This window comes from Narcine bancroftii, chromosome 2 (genome assembly GCF_036971445.1).
Source record: "Narcine bancroftii isolate sNarBan1 chromosome 2, sNarBan1.hap1, whole genome shotgun sequence".
Lineage (NCBI taxonomy): Eukaryota > Metazoa > Chordata > Chondrichthyes > Torpediniformes > Narcinidae > Narcine > Narcine bancroftii.
The window spans coordinates 226,672,143-226,694,556 of record NC_091470.1 but is presented as its reverse complement, the minus strand read 5'-3'; the positions used below and the strand labels follow the sequence as shown (position 1 = coordinate 226,694,556).

The 22,414-nt window shown below is 36.8% G+C and overlaps 1 protein-coding gene across 8 annotated transcripts in view; it reads left to right on the top strand.

The window, feature by feature from the left end:
• The window catches only part of LOC138755103 (coiled-coil domain-containing protein 102A-like), a 656,806-nt gene that overhangs the window by 158,649 nt on the left and 475,743 nt on the right, over positions 1 to 22,414 (top strand). For all 8 annotated transcript variants that reach the window (XR_011352030.1, XM_069920398.1, XM_069920404.1 and 5 more), the window contains exons 5-6: positions 1,431 to 1,553; positions 3,246 to 3,268. The gene's annotated coding sequence lies outside the window, so the exon portion shown is untranslated. The remainder of the gene's footprint in view (positions 1 to 1,430; positions 1,554 to 3,245; positions 3,269 to 22,414) is intronic.

Below are 22,414 nucleotides of genomic sequence, written 5' to 3'. Positions count from 1 at the left end.
CAGTCATTGAAGAACGCCTAGATGGGGCAGAGAATGAATTGGTGGCCTTTAATAATTGGATTGCGCACCTTGAAGCTCACTCAGAAGAAATCGTCGCGTGTAATTTGAAGTTAATATCATGAGTGGTCATCCTGGAGGGACGAAGTAGATGCAATAATATTCGAATCTTGGGATTAAAAGAGGACACCAGGGAAGGACAGCCGTCTGATTTTTTTCAAACTACTTATCGAGGTGTTTGGAAAAGAACTTCCTGGCGTGGATCCAAGGCTCAATAGAGCTCATTAATTGCTATTTCCAAAGCAGTCTTCTGAAAGTCATCCAAGGTCGGTGATTCTCAGATTCCATTATTTTCAGGAAAATGAATGGATCATCTTAGAGGCCTGTCATAATAGAGACCTAACTTTCAGGGCCAACACATCAGATTTGTCGAAGATTTCTGCCTGGAGGTGGTGGAGATGCAGAGAAAATATTACCAGGTCATGGCAGAACTTTATAATAAAGGTTTCAAGCCTTTCAAATCATCTTGAAAGAGAGTCGCAAGAAATTTCTAGGCTCCGTGGAAGATGCCCATAAGATTTTGCCCGACCCTCTTCCATCGTCGAGTTCAGCATGAGTTAATTCCATTGTTGGAAGTAGTTACTTTTTTGAATGTCGGGGAGGGGGGGGTGTTCTCTGAGCCTGTCTTGAGTTATTATTTTGTATTGATGGTTTGGACTATATTGAAGGAGGGTTTTTTTTTTTCATTTTTCCCATGTTTGGGAATTTTGACTGGGGAGAGTTCTCTTTCCTTCTCATTGGGTATTGCATTAATGCATTTGAAATGCTAATGCAGTTGCAGAAGATATGGGATTTTTATTGAGTGTTGCTGAAACCAGATTTAAGTATTACTGTGCATGCACTTAGTTCTCTGACGTTTATACCAAGTTTGATAGTATCTCTTTGGATATTTGATTGGGGAGAGATTTCTTTTCCATCTTTTTGTTTCTTGCAAGGTCAAGTATGTTGGTTTATTGAGTGGAAAGAATTACCAAAGTATATGGTTCAATGCATTTATAATGTTAATGCATTGGCACAGGAGGAGGCTTTTTTTTCTCTCTGGGTGGCTGAAACCTGATTTGAGTGTACTGCGCATGCACTTAGGTTGGTGGCTTTTATATCAAGCTCATTATTATCTTTTTTGGTTATTTTTTCCATATAATTCTTTTTAGATGTGGAAAGTTATTAATGATTTAAGGGAATTTTTTTTAAAATGAGGAGCGGTGATAAGATCTACAGAAGTAATTGGGGTTAGATATGTTTTCAAGAGCAGGTTGCAACTTCAATTGGCAACCTTCAGATTAGGGAGGGCTGGAAGAGAGGGTTTTTGTTTGGGTTTCTACGGGACTTTCAAGGTTACTCGTATTTCATGTCTCATTTATTTTGTGTTTCAGCATGGGTCAAAGGTGACGGCCCCTGGAGTGACGGCAGGCACAGCTGGAGTATCTAATTAATACCAAGTAATGCTAATTGATTGCATGATTTCACCTATTAAGATTATATCATGGAATATTAAGGTATGAATGGGGAAATGAAACGTCGGAGGGTATTTGCTCATGTTAGACATTTAAAAGCAGATATTGCCTTTTTTTTCAAGAAACTCACATTAGGAACTCTAATAAAGGTAGGTTAATGTTTAAATGGAAGGGACAATGTTTTTATTCCTCTTCTGATGCTGGAGGAGTTTCCATTTTAATTAATTAAAATATTTCACTTATACAGCACCACATCAGATAAACAAAGTCACTTCATTTTTATTACAGGCAAATTATATAATAAAATGGTTGTAGTGGCAAATGTGCATGCCCTGAACATTGATGAGCTGGGATTTTTTTTGAAAGATTTTTTTCAGCTTTACCTGATTTAAGCCAGTACTCATTGATTTTGGGGGTGAATTCAATTGTTGTCTAAATACTGTACTAGATCATTCTTTCTCTAGTCCGGCTTTTCTTACTAAATCTTACTCATTCCTTTTTATAAAATTTTGGTATATCAGATGTTTGGTGTTTTTTATGCCATAATAATTGAGGATACTCTTTCTTTTCAAATGTGCATCATTCCTATACTAGAATCATCTACTTTTTAATAGATAACCAATTTATTTCAATGACCAAATCATGTAAATATCAAGGAATAGTTATATTAGATCATGCCCTGTTATTTTCACTTTGAATTTTTCTGACATTCCTTCCTCAAAAAGGCATTAGACATTTAATTCCAATTTACTCTCAGATAAGGTTTTTGAATTTATGGAAAATCAAATACAGGTTTTCTTTACTAATAATTCTTCCCAAACTATGTCTAATTTGATAGTATGGGATACAATGAAAGCCTATTTTGAGAGGGCAAATCTAAAAAGGAAAGATTGGAATTAATTAATCAGATCAAACAATTAGACTTACGACATACTCAAGGTAAAAAAATCGGGATTTATTTAAGTCCAAATTAAAACCAAATTTGATATTCTTTCTACTTCCCCTATTGAACAGAAATTGTTGAGAAGTAAGAGCCATTTTTATATTCATGGTGAAAAATCAGTTAAGTTGCTAGCCAGTCAACTGAAAGGAATGTCTGCTAAAAAATAACAAATTAATAAGATTCGGATGGGAGATGGTATGATGACTACTGATTGCACTAAATTAAATGATACTTTTAGGGAATTCTATTCCCACCATTATATTTCTGAATTTAATAAAGATTATGTATCAATGTCAGATCTTGTAAACCATCTAAATTTATCTACGCTTTTTCAAAATAATCATACAAGTCTAGAAGCTCCTATTTCTCAGGAGGAAATATTGTTCGCAATTTCCTCCTTACAATCTGATAAATCTCCAAGACCAGATGGATATCCTGCTGAATTTTATAAATCTTTCTCCAAATAGCTTGTACCTCATCTAAGTTCCTTGACTGATGATTCACGGGGAAGCTTCCATTATCTTTTGATGAGGCTTGTGTATCTCTTATTTTGAAAAGAGGGAAGGGTCCAGCTGAATGTACATCATACAGACCAATTTCTTTACGCAATGTAGACATGAAAATCTTGACTAAAATTTTAGCTCACAATATAGAGTATATATTACCATCAATTATTTACGAGGATTAAACTGGTTTTATTAAGAATCATTATTCTTATTATAACATAAGTCAATTATTGAATATCTTATATTTACCTTCTACTCCTATGGTTGACTGTGTTCTTTCACCAGATGCCGAGAAAGCCTTTGACCAGGTAGGGTGGGAATATCTATTTGCTATTTTAGAAAAGTTTTATTTTGGTCCAGATTTTATAAAATGGATTAAATTATTATATTCATGTTCTACTGCCTCAATCTGTACTAATTTACAGCAATGAAATTTTTTAGGCTTTATCAGAGTACTCGTCAAGGCTGTCCCTTAAGTTCTTTGCTTTTTGATTTGGTTCTAGAACCTCTCGCAATTGCTCTTCAGGTATATAGAGAATTTACAGGAATACATAGGAAAGGAGTTGAACATAGAGTTTCCGTATATACAGATGATCTTTTGCTTTTTATATCCAAACCTGAGACTTCTATTCAATATATTAACCTTATTTGTCTATATCATTAAGTGCTTTGGCTTTAAATTACATCTGCATAAAAGCAAATTATTGCTCTTAAATGGCTCTTTATAAAGATAATCTAATTTACCTTTTAAGATAGTGAAATATAAATTTACTTATTATGGAATTACTATTACCAGGAGTTATAAATATTTATTCAAGTAAAAATTTCTATGTTATTTAATCAGGTCAAAGTATTATTATCGGGGTGGTCACCTCTAGCTATTACTATGATTGGACATATTAATTCGATTAAATTGAATATTTCACCTAAATTTTCCTATTTTTTCCAATCGCTACAAATTTGTATTCCTAAATCTTTCTTTGATTTACTGGATTTGTTTATTTCTTCTTATATAAGGCAAGGAAAACACCCTCATTTAAATGAAGCTCATTTCCAAAGACTAAAATGAATGGTTACTTCCAAATTGTAGATTGTATTATTAGGCGGTCAATATACTTAATTTGCTTCTTTTGTTACATTTTGATAAACTAATTGACTGCCTTCTTGTGTAGAAATGGAATTGAACTTTTCAAAAATTTGATCTATGTTGGCAATTTTAGGGTCTTTTCTCTCCTTTTTATAAATTCACTGACAATCTGACACAGGTTGAGAAAATGGGCAGGATTTAGAAACTTTTTGGGGGTTCAGAGTTTTTCCCTTGCCACCCCTATTATACTTAACCATCTTTTTCAACCTCCTTTGTTAGATACATGTTTTAAGGAATGAAATAGATTAGATATTTTGTTTTAAAGGTATTTTTATTCAAGATAATCCTGCTTCCTTTGAACAATCGGTGGCAAAATTTAATTGATCAAACATTCTTTTTTTTAGATACTTACAAGTCACACATTTTGTTCATTCCAAGTTCTCTGATTTTCCATGAATTTTTGAGACCATTCTGGATTTGTTTTTTGATTTGCAGCTCTCTCATAGCGGCTCAATTTCAAATATCTACAATAATTTGTTGGACATAAGAATAGCTTCGCCTGTTAAGATCAGAAATGACTTGAATTTGTCACTCTCAGATGTGGAATGGGATACTATTCTTAATTTGATTAATGAGACCTCCTGTGAACGACATTGTTTGTTGCAATTCAAGGTGGTGCACAGAGTACATTTATCTTAAGTTAAATTATTGCGTATTTATTCTGACATTGATGCATTATGTGATAAATGTAAAATATTTGAGGCTTCATTGTTTTGGGCTTGCCCTAGTTTAGAAGAATTTTGGAAAAATATTTTTCATAATTTATCAGTGTTTTTTTAAGTTCAATGTTGAACCCTGCATATTAATTGCTCTATTTGGTTTTTCTTAAGAAGATGATATTTCTTGAGAATTAACAGCTGACATTGAGACAGCAGCTCAAAAGTGCATTTTATCTTTTACCTCTTTGGAAAGACAGCACCCCACCAACTCATACTTAATGGTTACAGGATATTATGTCCTACCTAAATCTGGAAAATGCAAAGTCTATTAAAAATGTAAAGTCTAATTTCAATAAAATGTGGGGCCCATTCATGGATTATTTTCATAATCTAAAGAACTAAGATGTTGAGATGCTCCAGTGATGTGCTGTCCGATCTCTGTTTGTCATCACTCGATTCCCTCGCATATTTTTCTTATTGCAGTTAATCGTGTAGAGGTAGGGGTTTGATTAAGGTGGGGGGAGGGCTATTTTAAAATTTTATTTGCTTTTGTTTTGTTTTAAGTTCTATGAGATTTGGAAACATTGATTGTAACATAAAATGTGAATATTTCCTTTTTTTGATTAAGAAAATAAAAATGATTATGATTTAGAATATGATGTCATGCTAACTTTTTATTTTATTTATGTAATGGTTGATATAATTTCCCTATTTGTACCTTTTTGTATACAAATTTTTCATTTTAACCAAGAAAATATTTTAAAAAGAAAGAAGTTGATAGTGTTTTTTAAAATTCTGCAACCGCTGGTTCTCTGCCCAAGATGATGGCGCCTCTGCTGAGCGGTGTACCATAAGGGGTGAAACACAAAAGTCTGCCTAGGCAGTGACTGAAGTAAAAACATAATGCTGGAGAAACTCAGCAGGTCACACATCGTACTTTATGTAGCAGTCATGAGCAACATGTGGGCAGGCACTTGAAAAAAATAGTTTGGGGGAGGGACAGGGGGAGGAGCACAGGACTACTGACCAGAGATAATAGGTGGATAAGGAAGTGAGGGCACAACAGAAAACAGGGAGGGGGATGGCTCTGTGAATGGAGAGGAAAGGGGGTGGAGAGCAGGAGAAAGGAAACAGAGGGATAAGGAAGAGAGGGGGAACAGGGAGTGGTCTAACAAAAACCTGAGAAGTCAATATTAACACCATCCGGTTGGAGAGTGCGCCGACGGAATATTAGATGTTGCTCCTCCAATTTACCGGGCCCAGAGCATGAGGGTCTATGCGGGTGTGGGACACAGAAATTAAATGCTTGGCCACTGGGAGAATCCTGTCACTAATGCGTACAAACAGTGAAGCGATCTCCCAGTCTCTCCAACGAAAAGAAGACAACAATGGGATCACTGGATGCGGCAAATCACTTCCACATGGGGTTGCAGACTCTGGGGGAGTAGCGGAACAGTGCTGGACACCAGAAATGGGGAAAAAATCTCCCACATTGAGAAGGAAAAGCGTAGGAGACGATCAAACAGGACGGTGACCACGGCAATGGACCAACGAAGGGCTCACTGGCTGAAGGACCCACACAGGCTATGGGCTGCTGGTGTCTTGAGATTGAAGGATCAACACGGTGTGGGATGCTGGAGACTGGCTCATGTGAACCACGTATCAGAACCAGGATTCAATAGGGTGATGAGGGCAAGAAGGGCTTCAGATGGGTCTTGGGCGCTGACTCTCTTTTGCTTCTTTTACAGCAGGCAGAAGGCAATTTTGTGTAATATTACATGTTCTGTACTATTACATGATGATAAAGGAATATTGAAACACAAAGATTCACTGTAGATAAGAAACCAGGAATCTCTGGGGTGTGGTGTGTTTCTTTTGTTAATTTATCATGCTTGCATTACACTCTCTTGTCCTCTGGAGACTGAAATAATTTCCCAGCATGTCATTTGGATTTGGATTTTTTAGGTTGTATATTTAAAAGTATGCACAAAAGAAAATATTTGGAATTATAATGAAGTAAAATAATACAGGAACATAAAATATCAGGTTTAACAGTTACAAACACAGGTAGGACAGTTTGTGTACAGTGTTATAAAAGATGCATCTTGTGCGCAATTATATGTGGAAATTGAAAAGTTGCTGTGAGAGGCACTCTACTCCCCTTAAAGATATATCGTAACAGAACATTGCATTGATTTCAAATCCAATTAACAATGGGCGAAGCATAATTACTTCTCACTTGTTATCCATGGGCAACACAGTTATCATAGTGGGTGGCACATGCTATGATAGCTCAGTGGTTAGAGCACTGGTCTTGTTAACCAGGGGTTGCAAGTTTGTTCCTCGTAGGGGGCCTCATTTCTATGAAGGGTGCTGGACAAAGTGGTGATTCTCTGTTTTACTTGCATTAGACAAAGTTAAAGAATTTCATGTATGTTACATTCTCAATGTAATATAACATAACAATAGTAGGACCTTTACCTTCAGTTAGTATAATGTTTTGTGCAATGCTGTTACAGCGCTAGTGACCCCAGTTCAAATCTGGCACTGTCTGTAAGGCTTTTGTAGGTTCTCCCTATGTCTGCGTGGGTTTCTTCCTGGTGCTCTGGTTTCCTCCCACCCTTCAAAAATGTATGGGAGTTGTAGGTGAATTGGTGTATTTGGGCGGCGTGGCCCATGTGCCGGAAGATCCTGTTACAGAGCTGTATGTCTAAAATTTATTAAAATGTACAAAGCATAAAAAACTGGTGGTTCAATAAATGATAATTACTGATAACGAATCTCTGTTCTTGAAATTTTATTAATGAGATGTTCTAATAATAGTGATTTAAAAAGAAATATCAAAAATTAATGGTCCATGCACAGGGCCTGGTGAAGTAATTGATCCACCCGTCTTCATTCTTGTTCCTGCCTTGTCACTATGGATAGTTTAAGTCAGGAGGTGAACTGGATTGAGAGTTAGGAGGCAATTCTATGACACCTGATTGAAGTTTATGAGTCTTAATATTTCAATTTTAGTGTTAATTTCCAATGTAAGATGTTAATTCTTTTCATTTTTAGCATAGAAACCTCTCTCCCAATATGTGCGCAGCAAGCTCCAAAAACTTAAGATGATTATATGCTGATTTGTGGGATACTCTCATTAGAATTTGAAATCCAGATCAATTGCATTTCATTTTAGTTCCTCCAGGAAATGGCTTTGTTTACCATTCCAAGTCTAAATATCATTGAATTGAAACTCCTACTTACTAATGCTCTGCTTGAGATTTTGATCCTCGGTGATGCTTTTGATTGAATGAACATAATTTTTAAAATAAATGCAGACTCTGAATCAAATGTAAAACTGTCCCAAATGAACCGAACATTTGATAATAAAACTTTGAGGGATCTGATAGTATTGGTGATGCAAGACCAATAGCCAACATTGTGGGAAAGCAATTGTACACATAGACAACTTTTCTCTCACCATGCCATTCAAATTATGCCAGACCCTTCTAATATCTCATCTTTGGAACTTATAGCAGAATCAGATTCATAACACTTGGCATTGAAGAGGGAAACCATTACTTTGACCCCACTGGTGTTGGTTCTCCAAACCATCCATTTTCCCCTCATTCCATCTGTTTATCTTCTATTGATACCTTTCCTAAACAGCCACACTGCTATTAACAAGCCTTTACAATTCTTCCTTAACTAACACCATTAAAAAAAATATTTTTATTTAAAATTTTCTCCATACATGTCGGAGTGCAAGATTTGATTAATAATACAAATTCCAAAAAGAAAACAAATTAGAAACTACATACATAAAAGTATATATCCCCCCCAAAGACCTCTCTCCAAACCCCCACTCTCAAAATAATATAAAAGATACAATATAGTTATATAAAATAAAAAAAGGAAACGTTCAGGATTGCACAGAGGGTTGCCATCGAATAAACTGCTTTAATACAAGTCAGAGGAGACTCTCTCCAGGTCCAGAGGCACAGGAAGCACATTACAAATTTATACCTAATATTTGAGTACACGGGCACCAAATTTTAAAAACATGGCATATTTATTTCTCAAATTATATCTAATATTTTTCCAAAGGAATACAGCTTTGAATTTCTGCATTCCATCTTGCCATGCCCAAATGCGTATTTGATTTCTGAGAAACTGCAATACCTTTCCCTGCTATTGCTAATGCAACTTTAACAAATTCCAATGGATATATTGACTGTTTTAATTTAGCTCTTGTTCCTTCACTATTTCTTATAAAAATACATTTGGATTTTGCAGAAATTCAACATTTGCAACTTGTCCCAAAAAATTCCCTAAATCCACCCAAAAAGTTCTTACCTTGGGACAATACCAAGTTGAATGCAAAAAGGTTCCTACATCCTCACCACATCTAAAACATTGATTTGATCAATCTGATTTCAATCTATTCAATTTTTGTGGTGTAAGATATAACTGATGTAAAAATAAGTGCCTTACATTAATAGTGTTAGTCATACAATCTCTGCAAAGACCTACCCATCTTTGCTGATAAGTTGCAATATTCAAATCTAATTCCCACCTATGTCTATATGTATGAACTCCACAGTTAGGAGTTCCTATTTGTAATAAAGAATATATTGTAGAAGTAAACTTCTTAACAATTCCTCTCCTAATAATCATTTCTTCTTCACTACCAGGTAACCAGGTAACAACATGGTTGGTCCTAGATGTCCCTCAAATATGGTCTCCATTGAAAATAGCAAAAAAGAGTATTTTGGATTATTTCCTATTTATTTCTCAATTGTTCAAATGTCATTAATTGACACCTTTCATAAAAATCTTCAAAATTTATAATCTCCTTACTAAACCAAATATCCAAATATTGATTTTGCTTTGAAAAAGATGTAAGAGAATTTTGACTCAAAGGCATTTTGGGTGATATACATCCTCTTGCATCAATTTCATCATTCATTTTATTCAAAATAATAATCAGATGCTTCAACAATGGAGTTTATTTTTCACCAAGCATTACATTTGCAACCCATTTATATATGAATTCTTCTGCTTTTCTCTCTCCTATTTTATTCAATTCCTTTTTAACCCATGTTTGTTTTTCTTTTCTTAAAAAAAAGTAAGATTTCATTTGTGCTGCTCGATAATAGTTTTTGAAATTAGGAAACTGTAAGCCTCCCAATTCATATTTCCTTGTTAACTTTTCCGTAGAAGCTCTTGACATTTTACCTTTCCAGAAGAATTTCCTTACTTGTTTGTTCAATTCCTGAAAAAAAAATTGAGGAAAAAAGAAATAGGCAATGTTTGAAAAAAATATTGTATTTTTGGAAATATGATAATCTTAACTCTTCCCACTAAAGTTATAGGTAAATTGATCCATTAAAAAAAATCTTCCTCAACCTTTATAAGTAATGATAAATAATTCAAATTATATAAATTCTTCAGATTATTATCCGTACAAATCCCTAAATATTTAATACCATCTTTTAGCCATTTAAACTGGGTGTCCCTTTGGCATTGACTATAGTCTCCCTCTGTTAATGGTATAATTTCACTTTTATCGCAATTTATTTTATAAATCAAAATTTTTCCATATTTTTCCAACTTAACATATTGTTTTTGTAAAGAAGTCTCAGGTTCAGTCAAATATAGTAAAACATCATTTGCCAATAAACTAATTTTATGCTCTTCTTGACCAACCCTAAATACATTAATTTCCAAATCTCTCCAAATTGCTTCTGCAAATGGTTCTATTGCTAAACTAAACAAAACTGGAGATAAGGGACATCCTTGTCTACTTGACCTTGGGAACTGAAACAATGCATATATTTGACTGTTAATCTCTACTTTAGCTTTAGGATTATTATATAATGACCAAATCCAGTTTACACAGATCAATCCAAAACCAGATTTTTGCATCACCTTAAACAAAAAGTCCCATTCCAGTCTATCAAATGCTTTTTCTGCTTCTCGAGCCATGGCAACACGCAAATCTTCTCTTTTTTTCTAGCACAAAATAGATTATACTAAGTAATCTAGCCAAATTTTCATCCAACTGTCTCTTTTTTTACAAAACCTGCCTGATTCATATTAATTAATTTAGTCATTCTATTTGTCAAAATTTTTGCATCAATTTTATAATCTACATTTAATTATGAAATAGTTCTATAAGGTGAAGGCTTTAAAGGGTCTCCATCTTTCTGGAAGAGATATAGGTTTCTGAAGCCTGATCTAATACTTCAATTAAAAAAAAGGAATGAATAAATCTTTAAATTCTTTATAAAATTCAGGTGGGAATCCATCACTCCTGGAGATTTATTACTCTATAATGAACTCATAGTCTCCCTCACCTTTAACTGAGTAAAGGTAGCACTCAATTGAATTTGCTCTTCTAAAATTAATCTAGGCAAAGTTATCTGTTTTAAATATCTATCTATTTTATTTTCGTCATTTAAAGATTCTGAGCTATACAATTTTGAATAAAAATTCTTAAAGGATTCATTTATTTATTTATTAGTGTCCTTTTTAATTGCATAAATTGTCCTCAAGATCTGCTCTGTTTTTAATTGCCAAGCAAGTACTTTATGTGCTCTTTCACCTAATTTATAATATCTTTGTTTTGTTCTTGTAATTACATTCTCTGTTCTGTAAATTTGTAATGTGTTATACTGAAGTTTTTTAAAATTAATTAATTGCCTGTGCTTATCTTCTGGACCCTGTTTTTGATGATCCTTTTCCAAAACTGTTATTTATGTTTCTAACTGATCAATCTCTCTCATATCCTTCTTTTTAATTTTAGAAGTAAATTATAATTTGACCTCTTATATATACTTTCAAAGCATCCCATATAATAAACTTATTATTTACCGAGTTCAAATTTATATCACAAATTTCCAAATTTGTGTTCTAACAAACTCATTAAATCTTTTTTTTCAATAATATAGAATTTAATCTCCATTGATAAATTGTTTTCTCCTTATCAGGCATTTCAATCATTATTAATAAAGCTAAATAAAGATCCTCACTTATAATCAGCTTCAAGAATCCTAGTTTGCATTTGTGCTGAAATTAAAAACAAATCAATTCTAGAATAGGAATCATGCCTACTTGAGTAAAATGAATAATCTTTATTTTTAGGATGAATCCTCCTCCATACATCTATTAAATTAAGTTTCTAGTTAATACTAATGTAGCTTTTGCTGCATTATTAAAATATTTCCATGTGCCTCTGCTAAATTAAGAAATGTTTCTTGAATAAATTTCTCATCATCAATATTTAGAGCATACAAATTTTAAAAAGTCCATAATATACTTGACAATGTACCAGCTGACACCAACTTGTGCATTCAATTACTTTGGACCTACATCTTATCACAGTCCCTTTCATTCTCTCCATACATCCCATTCTCTGCAACTTAAAACATATCCCTTTACTAAGTTGTTTTTGTTATTTTACAAGGTAATTGAGCTAATGTTTTACTCTCCACAGAGATAATGTTAGACTAGCTGAGTATTTCTAACATTTCCAATAGTTAGCGTAGAACAGTGTTTCTCAACTTTTTTTATTCCACTCACATACCACTTTAAGTATTCTCTATGCCATAGGTGCTCTGTATTGGTAAAGGATTGCTTAAGGTGGTACGTGGGTGGAAAGAAAAAGTTTGAAAACCATTGTTTTAATCGTACCTCATTGACTCGTTATGTGCATTGTTTCATAATTCCAAAGGCAATGCGCCAATGACAATTTATCTCAAGCAAAATATTTCAGTAACAATTGAGTCTAGAGCAGTGATTCTCAACCTTCCCTTCCCACTCACATCACCACCTTAAGCAATCCCTTACTAATCACAGAGCACAGATGGCATAGGGATTCCTTAAAGTGGTATGTGAATGGAAAGTAAAAGGTTGAGAACCACTGGTGTAGATGTTAGTGCAATGCTATTTCATGGGCTTGAATCCAGTGATGAAAAGTAGATAACAACAGGATCACCGGATACAGTAGATCACTGCCACAACGGGTTTCAGACTCTGGGGGAACAGCAGACCAGTGCAGGGCACCAGAAACAAGGAGAAAAATCCTCCACATTGAGAATGGGAAGCATAGGAGACAACCAAACAAGACAGTAACCATGGCAGCGGACCAACGAGAGGCTCAGCGGCTGAATGACCCACAGAGACTATGTGTTGCTGGTGATGAGATCAAAGAATCAACACAGGATATGGGCAGCTGGAGAGTGGCTCATGGAAACCAGGTATCAGAACTGGGATTTGAGAGGGTGCTGAGGGCAAGAAGAACTCACATAGGGCCTCGGGTGCAGAGGGCTTCCTGATCATGTCGGAGGTTTGGGTCTGGACCTCGGGTTGCCAATGGATCGAACAGGAGTTTGTGTGGCTGCAGAGGCTGTGGGAGCGCTGGAGGTGAATCCACAGACACTCAGTGTCCCTGAAGGGACTCTCTTTTGCTTGTCTTTCTCTCTTACTGCAAGGGTTGCCGGAAAATGGCAACTCTTTGTCTTCCTTATGGGAGGCAGAAGGCAATTTTGCATAATATTAGATATTCTGTACTATTACATGACAATAAAGGAATGTTGAATCTTGAAAGTTTTGCTCTTTCTATGATTGCAGTCAGAAGTGCCTAAGTGGCTGGAAGGGTGGGTGGGGAGGGAAGAATAGACCAGGGAGTCTCAGAGAGACTGATCCCTGTAAAAAACAGTGGGTGGGGAGAGGATGATGAGATGGTGAGATTGCGCTGAGGTTGCCAGTGAATAATGTACCGGATGTGGAGGATGGTTGGGTGGATAGTGAGGACCAGAGGGACTCTATTCTTGTTCTGCCTGGAGACAGATGGGGTGAGAGCAGAAATGTAAGAAATGAAGAATATAAGGGTTTTTCTAATAGATCTGTCAGCAACCCAGTTTCATTGAGTTCATTGCTTGGTTTCCAACTCCAAACATAAGTTACCAATTTGCTTCTTTAATCCACCATATTACTCCATTTCTTTTACTAACCATGGAAAGATTAGTTTAATTGATGAAATGAGTCACCCCTTTGTGACGATCCACCTTATAATATTGATACCAATTACTGATCTAATGCAAACAAAAAAGAACAGTATATCCATCCACTATTTTCTGGAATTGGAAACCATAATACAGGGAAATAAAAAGTTTGTTGTATCTGACTAAAACAGTGTAGTTTAGTTCAATAATGGTTCACAGCTTAGCCTCTGTATCTCCAAAAAAAAAACCTGCCTAAATATTCAATTCTTTTTCAGAGTGATTTGTATTAGCTTTAGGCAAGTTTAAATTTGATCCAGATTTGAATTCTGGAAACAGCCAGTTGCAGTAAAATTAGAGGAAGTATAGCATATACTGGTGGATCACTCTTTACTGCATGTACAATGGTGATGTTTATAACCAGTGTTGTTTTGATGCCTGATATGCTTTTATTGTACTGAGGATCTCTTATCCACAGCATCTCATATAATCAAGCTTCATGGTTTTTATTTTGTGTTCTTTGGATTCTTGCATTGCAGGCAGTGTATTATGATCAATTATGAATTACATATCTTTTAAAGGTGTTGGCCAGGGTACTATGTTTTCCCATTCCTAATTATGATAGAACAAAGTACCATTATGTTTAACTGTAGATTCAAATCACTGGCTATTTAAAAGGGCTGTAGCTTATCTGCATTTGTTGCATTAATGCAAAATGTAATTTCCTATGATTTGTCCACTAGAAAGGCTTCTATTCATCAATGGAATGTACAGTAATGCAAGACATAACTAACTTTTAATTGAGTAATTTTGATACATTTCCGGTGTACATTCACATTGACATTCTGTGCCTGTTTGAGAAATGACCTTGTAGCAGAGGAAAATTGCCGCCGAATTTCTTTCTCTGCAATATGGATGAGAAAAGAAAGTGAGAAAAAGAGGGAAATGGAAATAATTGTACTGGGAACCTCATACTCACCAGGGGAATTAAAAGGGGTGTGCATTTTCTTTATAGCTGCTTTTACAAATGTTTAACAAAATGAAGTGTTAATGTAATTTTTATGTTACTGCTCTGCAGGTGCTATAAGCTAGTAGCATTCCTAAAAATTAACACGATCATAGCAATACTGTATCAAGAATGATGTTAATATCCCTTTCTTCTTCTTCTGTGATCAACTGATGTCAGTACTCCAGTGGCTTTAGAAAGCACCACAATGCAAAGGCTGGGACTCTGAAATAATAACAGAAAGTGCTTGAAATATTCAGTAGGTCAGGCAGTATCTGCAGAAAGAAAAACAGTTAACCTTTCAGTTCAATAACCTTTCATCAGAACTGCATTTGTTATTATTTAGTTTTCGATCAGAAGTTACTAAATTCTTTCCGCCACCATCACTAAGCCCTGTTGCAACCTAATGCAGAACCAATGGGGATGTTAGCAATGGATAATGAAGATAAAAGGAAGTGTCCGGTAATATTGTTTTGTAATGGCTTTAACTCAAAATTAAAAATACAAACATTGAAAGCTGAAATATAGGGCTTAGAATTTTGTTTTTAAATGTTAAAAATTTAAAAGAAAAATATAACGTTCTGTTTCTCTCCTGAACAGCATTGTCTGGTCTCCAAGTGTCGTCCTTTGTTTCCAATTTTTAATAGATATGCAAGTTTGCCTTGTTTAGAGGGAGGGGTTTAATTAATGTTTTTTTTTCTTTTTCCTTTTTTGTTTTCCTTTTTAATATTTTGATATAATGGATTGGATTTGAAAGGGTGCACACAATTTATACAATGTATAATCAAGGTTTTATTTGAAATGTACACTTGACTTTTGTTATATTCCAGCATATGTATTGGATCTATATGTGTATAATTTTTTAAAATTTAACTCATAAAGATATTTAAAAAAAGAAAGATTATCACTGCCAACCAGAATTTTAACTGGACCAACCATTAATAGATGTGGCTATCAGAGCTGATCAGAGTCTGGGTGTGTTTTCACAAAGATCTACCTCCTGGCTCTTAAAAACCCTTTCATCACCTACAAGCAGGACGGATGAATGCCCTTCATTTACCTGGATTCGTGTCATTTGAATAACATTCAAAGAGCTCAAGGGAGCAGGACAAAGCGCTCTATTGGGTTGGCAGTCTTCAAACATTCACTTCCTTCCTCACAGCACAGATGTTTACCATCTGCTGATGTGCTCCAGCATTTTATTTTGTGACTTCTTCAATGTTACCTGGCAAAACAGTGACCTCTAGTACCTGGGCAACTGGAAAATCACCATTGCAAAGTTCTTCTCCAAATTCACAACAAGCCTTTATTGTTTTTGGACAAAATCCTGGAATAGTCCATCTGATAACATCATCTCATCAACATTTATGGATGGGAAATGGATGTTAGTTCTTCCATCCAATCCACATTCAAAATATTAACACATTTTGGGATTGCTATAGTTGTTACAACAATAACAATGTGTGTGTGTGCTTTTTTTTAATTTTGTGCATAATGCTCACTTCTGAGATGATTAGAGATGATTATTTAGACAATTTACCTCATTTAGGCTACAATGCCATTTTTACCTTGGATGACATTTATGGGTTCTGAATTGGTTTGACCATATTTTGAATGGCATTTAGACTACATGGTCAACTGAGTGAAGCATGGAAGTCAACAGGCACTGTGATTGTAGTCAAAACATGCAGTAAATGCTTGAGGAACTCACCATGTCCATAAGAGGTAAAGATATATTACTAAAGGTTTGGATCTGAGCCCAAAAGGTATGAGCCCAAAGCAAGCAGGCATCTCAATCCAGACTGGGAAAGGTGGAAGAATGGGAGAGGGAGGAGTCCAGACCAACAAACAAAAGGTGTTAATTGGATATTATAAAAGGTAAGAATTGACTTTAGCTCTGTGAAAATAGACAATAGGTGCTGGAGTAGGCCAATTGGAGTCGAGTCAGCACCGCCATGTATCGGATCATGGCTGATCTTTCTCTTTCAATAACCAATCCCAGCCTTATCCCCATAACTCTTAACTCCCCTGCCCACAAGAAACAAAAAGAGAGGGGAGGAGACGGGGGACATGGGGGGGGGGGGGCTGGAGATTTACTTTCTAAGGACTTTGTGAGACTGGTTAAGTTCCTGCAGCATTTACTGTGCATGGTCAACACAATGCATCAAATGATTTTGTACCGAGAGACTTTCACATGCAATTTTGGGTACTATAGTTGTCTGTCTGTCGATTTACCTGAAGACGAATGTTTGTAAGCTGACAGGGTCTCTTGGAGGAAAACAGGTTTTGCAACTTTATGTAGCATGTGGTTTCAAAATAAGCTCTGAGGTCATCAGAATTTACAAGTTCAAACATATAAGCATGTGATAACTGGGGAGGTTATCAACTTGGTCTTTGCTTCATTTTCTGTGTGTAATTTACTGTAGCTCATTTTGACTTTAGGCTAAAATGTAAAATTAACATTGATTTATTCACTCACAGTACATCTCACTTTCCTTTCCATTGACGTCAACAGAAATGAAAATCAGATATATAATGGAAGACAAAATCGATACCCATTCTTTCTCACAACTCCCAATTGAACTGCATGGACTTACTTTAATTCAGTATTTAGTTTTAATTCCTACTGGTAGGTAGAGGGAGGGGCTTGATAAATGTAGACAAGTTAATGAGATTGGTAGCTTGCTTGCAGAAACATGTTCATGTCTTCACCATCTGACAGCAGAGACCACTGGGATGATTTTACCATATTGACTGGCTTGAAAATTATGGGATCAGATTAATTGCCTTTTGCACAGAAATCCAATATTGCTTTCCATTGACTTCAATATAAAGAAAGATTGTATAGGTTAGGTTGAAATCACCCCAAATCTTTTTTTAATTTGTTTTTGTGAAGTTGGTATTCATTGGTCATCCTTAGATTCTGGGAGTATGGGGTGACAACCATATAGAATGGAGCCACAGGTGGGGATCAAGTCACTTCCAGGGACTCCATGGACTATTATGATCATGATCTTGGTGCATTGCGTTTGGGACAAATTCTTTAGGGCAGGGACATAATCCTGAGGTTTGTCACGTTCCACACCCCAGCAATTTCTGCATCTTGTAAAGTTTGATGCAAAACATTGATGGGAACTTCTAAAATTCCAAGTCTAGTCTACTGAACACTTTTGGAAAACATCGGAAAAAGAAGCAGTTTGGGTACATGCTGTTCTCTCAGGTGTTCAACAGAACTTCTTATTGAAATTAGATTGTTTCATGTTCCAGCAATAGACAGACTGCGAATAATTCTAGGTCCCTCCCAATGTTTTCATTGGAAGTCAATGTCATGCTGACCATATTTCACAGCTACCTGCTTGCATACCCCTAAAAATGTGCCCTATAATAATCAAGGGGACCATCTTTGGGTTGGATAATAACTTCTGGCATATCTTTCCAGTTCCACCAAAAACTGAAAAGCTACTTGATAAAAAAAATAGAAAATGACCAAGGGTTTGAAAGGCTCCACTGTAGTAAGTGGAATGTATTTTTTGGCAAGTCAGTGTTGCCAATTTTTTTTTCTTTGTGAAATTTGTGAGTTGTGAAGTAGTGGATGCAACACAGCTCATGACCTTGACACGCCACTCTCCGAGGACTCTGCAACCACCTCTAATTTCTATTGCTCTTAGAGAGATTTAACATATTGGCTGGTCAACCTCCATCTTGCGTTACTTCCATTTTGTTCTCTGAGGAGTAAGAGTTCGTGAATAGATATTTTGGAGGTCTTGTTTATTGTGCCGTGACTAAAAATGAGAAACAGCAAATGTATTTGGAATGGGGAGGTGTGGAGGAAAATGCATGAGTGCACTGGATCCATGAGAAAAGTTAGTCATTCTACAAAGATTATCACGTGAGAAGTCAATGAAGTTAGTGACTGTGCAAAGGGAACAAAGAAAATGTGAATATGTGTTGAGAATTTAAAAAAAATTATCTCTGTGCCAAGCAATGAAGAATGGAATTCCACTGGTGAGATACACACCAGAGGATGAGTTAAGAGTGAGATGAGAGACGGATAGGGGGAACATTAAGGGAATTTCTTCACATGGTAAGTGGTGGGAGGGTGGAACAAGCTGCCAGATGAAGTGGTGAATGTGGGCTCAATTTTCACATTTAAGAAAAATTTGGACATGCATGGAGGGATATGGACTGGGTGCAGGTAAATGGGGCTTAATAGTAGTTCGGCACAGACCAGAGGGCCAAAGGGCCTGTTTCTGTTCTGTAATGTTCTATGGGATGGATGAGTAGCGTGGATGGACTGAGAGCAGGAGGAACTGTTGAGGCTGGCGAATGATTATGTGGAAGAGCATGAGAGAATTATTAAGAACCAAGTAGTGATAGGGTGATGTTAAACTTGTTTTGTAGGGACTGAGGTAAGGAATTGCTCATTAAACATCACAGTTAGCACAGACGCATTGGGTGAAGGGCCCATCTCTTGTGTTGCACAGTATTATGACTTTGGCAATCCTAGGAAAGAATATCAATAAAGTTGAGCCCAAATATAGTTTCCTGCCCATTAAAGAGCAAAACATGACTAATTGATGTTTTGCGTACTTTTCCTCTATTAATGTACTGGAATTTATTATTTTTAAAGTGCACCATTAAACGATGCAGCCAGGCAAGTTCTGGAACATATTCAACACAGATGATGTCATCTATAATCATGGTGATTGTTTTTAAAATCACCCCTTTAGCGATGGCATACAGTGGAGATGTTAACACAAAAAAATGTTGGAATTATTTAACTGGCCAGGCAAAAACTGTGGGGAAAGAAATCATGGTTTCTGGATGAAGGTTCATCGACTTGAAACATCTCTCTCCACAGAAACTGCTCAGCATGGTAAGTATTTCCAGCATTTTCTGTTTTATTTCAGAGCTCCCATATATTTGCCATATATTGCTTTGGTATTATCATGGTGAGACGTCACATTAAAAAAAATGACATTTGTGCTTTAAGTCGTTTTAGAGCAACAGGCTCTATTGGAATATCTATTTAAACATCCTGCTAATTTACTTAAACAACAATATACGTCCAATACACTAAACAGATCAGACTGCATTTAAGGAAAGAAAAGCAAATGTCATCAGTGTCTTTGATCTGAAATGTTATATTTTATGTGTTTTACTTAGAACTTATGTGATTTTTCCGTTCTGAAGTGTCTCGCTACCTTCTGGGAGTGGCCATTCACACAGGAATGACAAAAACTCCAAATATCCGTATCCCACCACGAGTTTAGACAGAATACCTGAAGTGCGGCATTTAAAGAGGCTGGACATCCTATTCATTACCCCATTGTTCACAGATTTCCTGCAGTTCAGGCATGCTGAGAAATTTACTAGGGGTCTAGGAGGTAAAATATCAGAATGGGAAGGGCATCTTCATTCCCGTTCCAACCTTTTAACACAGCATGCGTTCCAGGAAAATGGCTATAATTTTCTGGAACGTAGTTGTGTAAAAGACGAATTTGTTTCTCTTCTCATTGATGCTACCTGACCTGCTGACAGTTTCCAACATTTTCTGTTTTTATGTCCGATATTCATTTTTTGATTTTTGTACACAAGGCCCTAAGATATAGGAGCAGAAGTAGGCCAATTTATGATAAACTAATACTAATTTATTAATTTGAGATGATTTAGATAAAATAATTTTAACCAATCATTAAACTTATCTCTTACATATAAACCTTGCAACAAATTACAATTTGAATGTGACTTAAGAAGAAGACAAATTAAAATTCAGTATTTCTATCCTACTGGTAGTTTTCAATGAGTGCTCCATATATTTTATAATTATGTAGGAACAAATGTGGCAATATTTCATCATCAATTTAAAAAAAAATAATGCTAAAGGTTGTTAGTTTCTTAACTGTCCTGGGATTCTACAGAGACTAACCCACAGCCCACCAGAATATGCACTTTTGGACCACATAATTGATTGCAGGATTCTACATGGGCTCTAAGGGGAAGTGAATGGTGGAAACCTTCCATATTTCCAAGGAGAAATTACAACGCAGAGAACTGTGCATTCTTCCTTCACTGGCCTTGAGTCATACCCTGTCTATTTATATTAGGGCACCGAATACAAATTCAGCAATGGATGGTGGGTCAAATCTTGCAAGGATAACAGTTATCAGCAGTTTGGGGGAATTAAAGCCTCAGCAGCAGCTTTACTGTGTGAGGTGTCTGAGGAGATTTGGATGTCACTGAAAACTCTCGTAAACTTCTACAGGTGGACTGTGGAGACCATTCTGGCTGGTTGCTTCTCTGCCTGGTGTTGAGGCACCAACTCTCAGGACAAGAATAAACTCCAGAGAGTTGTTAACTCGGCCTGCGACATCACAGACACCAGACCTCACTCCATCCGGGACATGTACATAATAAAGCAGCTCCTCCACCCAGGTCTTGCCCTCTTCACTCTGCTACCATCGGGGAAAAAGGTGCAGGAGCCTAAAGACCAGCACTCAGTGGCACAAGGACAGCTTCTTCCCCGCTGCCATCAGATTCCTGACTAATCCACGAACCACTCTGCCTTACTTTTCGTGCACTTTTTTTACATCCGGTACCGCACGGATGGCAGTCTCTTCAATCTGAGGCGCCTGCAAGCTCACACCAAGACACAAGAGAAACTTGTCCGTGAACTACTCTTTGCAGATGATGCCGCTTTAGTTGCCCATTCAGAGCCAGCTCTTCAGCGCTTGATGTCCTGCTTTGCGGAAACTGCCAAAATGTTTGGCCTGGAAGTCAGCCTGAAGAAAACTGAGGTCCTCCATCAGCCAGCTCCCCACCATGACTACCAGCCCCCCCACATCTCCATCGGGCACACAAAACTCAAAACGGTCAACCAGTTTACCTATCTCGGCTGCACCATTTCATCAGATGCAAGGATCGACAATGAGATAGACAACAGACTCGCCAAGGCAAATAGCGCCTTTGGAAGACTACACAAAAGAGTCTGGAAAAACAACCAACTGAAAAACCTCACAAAGATAAGCGTATACAGAGCCGTTGTCATACCCACACTCCTGTTCGGCTCCGAATCATGGGTCCTCTACCGGCACCACCTACGGCTCCTAGAACGCTTCCACCAGCGTTGTCTCCGCTCCATCCTCAACATCCATTGGAGCGCTCACACCCCTAACGTCGAGGTACTCGAGATGGCAGAGGTCGACAGCATCGAGTCCACGCTGCTGAAGATCCAGCTGCGCTGGATGGGTCACGTCTCCAGAATGGAGGACCATCGCCTTCCCAAGATCGTATTATATGGCGAGCTCTCCACTGGCCACCGTGACAGAGGTGCACCAAAGAAAAGGTACAAGGACTGCCTAAAGAAATCTCTTGGTGCCTGCCACATTGACCACCGCCAGTGGGCTGATAACGCCTCAAACCGTGCATCTTGGCGCCTCACAGTTTGGCGGGCAGCAGCCTCCTTTGAAGAAGACCGCAGAGCCCACCTCACTGACAAAAGGCAAAGGAGGAAAAACCCAACACCCAACCCCAACCAACCAATTTTCCCTTGCAACCGCTGCAATCGTGTCTGCCTGTCCCGCATCGGACTGGTCAGCCACAAACGAGCCTGCAGCTGACGTGGACTTTTTTACCCCCTCCATAAATCTTCG